The 3693-nt window shown below is 37.8% G+C and overlaps 1 pseudogene; it reads right to left on the minus strand.

The window, feature by feature from the left end:
• Positions 1–2026: 2026 nt before the first annotated feature.
• LOC145714688 (AP-3 complex subunit sigma-1-like) lies at positions 2027–2909 on the minus strand (annotated as a pseudogene).
• Between the last annotated feature and the right edge of the window lie 784 nt (positions 2910–3693).

The following is a 3693-nucleotide window of genomic DNA, read 5'->3' on the forward strand; positions in this document are numbered from 1 at the left end:
AAATAATGGCCTTCAAAGATATCTGGACCCTTATCACTGAGACTTGTGAATGCTACTTTAGATGAGAAAAGGTACTATACATAATTTATTGTCTTAAGAAGATTATACTGGATTATCCATGTAGATCCTAAATATGATCACAAGTGTCCTTATAAGAGGGCAGCAGAAGATATGACTGCAGAGGCACAAGGCAACGTGATGATGAAGCAAGGTGCTACACTGCTGGTTTTGGAGGTGGAGGAAGGGACCAGAAGTCAAGTAATACAAGAAATGCAGTTCTAGAAGCTGGAAAAGTCAAGGAAAATGGTTCTACCCAGTGTCAGAGTGAAACTGTTGGATTTATTTTGGCCCAGTGAAATTGATTTTGGACGTCTGAATTACAGAGCTGTAAAAGAATAAATGTATGTTTTTTTAAGCCACCAGATATGTGTTAATTTGTTATAGCAGCGATAGGAAACTAATGGAATGTATTTCCCAATTTTCCCATAGTTCCAGCTGCTTTCTTTTGAGGGTTCCAGAATTTGTTGTTGCATTTCGTAGAGGGAGTATACTATAATGGTTAAGAATATCTATCCTAGAGGGGCGCCTGGGGGGCTCAGTCGGTTGAGCATCTGACTTCAGCTCAGGTCATGATTTCACGGCTTGTGAGTTTGAGCCCCACGTCAGGCTCTATGCGGGCAGCTCGGAGCCTGGAGCCTGCTTCGGATTCTGTGTCTCCCTCTCTCTGCCCCTCCCCCGCTCATGCTCTGTCTCTCTCACTCTCAAAAATGAATAAACGTTAAAAAAAAATAATTAAAAACAAGAATATCTATCCTAGAGCCACATTGTATGGATTCATATCTGGGTGTCACTGCTTGGAGTACACCTCAGTTTCCTTATTTGCATAAGCACATGTGGTTCCTTCGAGAATTAAATCAATTAATACATGTAAATCAATTAAAACAGTTACTGACCCTGAAGTATTCATGACACTTTAGAGGGGCCTGAAAGCCTTATATTTGCTTCTACCAACGCAGCTAAAACAAATAATAATTTTCAATGGTATACTGATTGTGGAGGCTCCCCTAGCCACAGAAAAGGTTTTGCCAACAGTTAAGAAATCCAACTCCTTCCCTTCCTGAAAATTTTGACCAACCACACAGACATTGAAATCGACCGTATTATGAAGGACAGACTAGCCTTCACTTTTCCACTCATGGAGAGAGCTCTATTTCCCCTTTTGTAAAGTGAGGGCATAATCTTGCATATTTTGCATTTACTTATCTTTATTCTTCCTTTCCCAACTTATTCCAAATACCCAAATCAAATCTTTCTATGTGTGTAATTTATGTGTATTATATTAGCCAAATTTATAATAGCAAAAATATTTTCTAGTTATGTATTAGATAGAGTTAATAATTACAATACTTTTGGATATGGGGGCCCTAATGGGAGGGCACAACACTGAGATTCTGATAATCCACCATAAATCTCCATTCATTTTGTAAATTTAAGGGCAGGCAAAACTTTGCTGTGTCTTTGTATGTTTAGAAGTCCAGCTACATGGAGTTTATTTAAACTAAGCGCAAAAGGTCATAATGTTTTCATGCAATACATATTTGGTTCTTTAAAAACAACTGTGACAAATAACAGAAAGAATTCCAGAATGCTACACTTGTGATCTATACAAAACACCAACATTTTGAACTGTACATAATTAAAGAAATGTCTCAAACACATTGCAATACTGTACTGCATGTACTATATAGTACATAGAAGCATGCCTTAGGTGGGCATAGGAATGCAGTTTAAAAAAGGAAAAGAAATATCACATTGTAGCTACTCAATTTCTTCAAAATCACTGAGCAGGAAAAGCAACATTGAACTTCCACAACGTCTATACAGTACCCAGACTTAAATCAAGACTCTCTTCCTCTATTTTTGGTAAACAACTGCATGGTAAACTTAGATGACTTTTCTCCCTGGATTTTACCTGGTAGTGGCCTTTTATTTTATTTTATTTTATTTTATTTTATTTTATTTATTTTTATTTAAAAGAGGGCAGGTTTGGCACCTTTATAATGATGTCATCAATGTTAATATCTCTTGGGATCTCGGGAAGATTCATATTCTTCACAACTAATACAGTACAGGCTGGAGCTCCCACTAAGCCAGCCACAGATTTCTCCAGTTTATTTTGTGCATCAATCTGTGTAACAGTCTCATTCATGTTGGTCTCCAATACCACTCCCCCATCACCCTTTCTGCAGGAATATTGTGAACCTTGTCTACATGAAAACTTAAATCCAGCTCACAGAAATTTTCAAAATATTTGTCTAATGTTTCCATAAATAGTTGAATTAGATCTAAAATGACAAGTTCGGGGCGCCTGGGTGGCGCAGTCGGTTAAGCGTCCGACTTCAGCCAGGTCACGATCTTGCGGTCCGTGAGTTCGAGCCCCGCGTCAGGCTCTGGGCTGATGGCTCGGAGGCTGGAGCCTGTTTCCGATTCTGTGTCTCCCTCTCTCTCTGCCCCTCCCCCGTTCATGCTCTGTCTCTCTCTGTCCCAAAAATAAATAAAAAACGTTGAAAAAAAAAATTTAAAAAAAAAATTTAAAATGACAAGTTCACCTTCTGAAAAATCCACACAGAAGACAACATATAATGTTGCATAATAGCTATAAATCAGTTTGTTGTCAGATCCTCCAATTAACAATTCTCTTTCTAGGAAATTACAAACATTTTCATTGCCCTTAGATACCAAATGGAATGTGTCCCTGATGATTTGCTCCGGTGTATCTTCACCGTAGGGCTGGTAGAACTTGGTAAGCCACTGCTTCCCATAGTTATTGAAGCTGAGGATCACCTTGATCATGGCTGAGCTGGACGACTTGGTGGGTGCTGGGGGCCAGGGCAGGGGTGGGTACACAAGCCTTGCTTCAGGATCTTGACGGTAATCCTTCCAAAATTTGGTTGTTAAATGGAGAAGTCATGGGAATAGCAGCCCCTTTCTCTAAATAGGCTTTATATAATGAGTTTCAATCATTTAAGACTCCATTTAATATACGATGGAACATATTATTTACGTTAACTGGAGGAAGGTGTCCATGAAGTCCCATTTTGCCAAGACAATTTGTAAGTAACAAAGACTCAATTTAATATTATTACTCACTGAGGCAGGGTATCCATGACAACTATGGGATATTTTAGAGCAATGAGTACTATGGCAATGGGGAATTTACACAAGTCTATAGCTACTGTGGTTAAAATGTGGCATACCTGTATGTCCTCTGTTATATGTTCAGGAATTTCCCAAAGATTACAGGGACTATTTTGTTTATCTTTAGCTGGATCTTGAGGTGTAACTGTCATCCGAGCCTCAGTATTAATCAGTAATCAGCCATCAGTATTAATTTATATCATAAAGATTTGCCATTTGATGCATTTTCAACAATATTTATGGTTAATTTAGAACCTATATTGTTCAAAGTGTATTTGTAGATTAGAAACTATATTGTACAGTATTTGAATTGGTGAAAAAGGCAACATCTCTTTATCTTTTCTCAGCTTTATTGAGGTATAATTGGTATATAAAAAAACATGCATATTTAATGTATACAATTTCATTAGTTTGGACATCTGCATATATTGGTGATGCCATCACCACAATCAAGGCAATAAGTATTCTATCATTTCCAAAAGTTTCCTTGTGTCG

This window comes from Panthera onca, chromosome X, assembly GCF_046562875.1.
Source record: "Panthera onca isolate mPanOnc1 chromosome X, mPanOnc1 haplotype 2, whole genome shotgun sequence".
Classification (NCBI taxonomy): Eukaryota; Metazoa; Chordata; class Mammalia; order Carnivora; family Felidae; genus Panthera; species Panthera onca.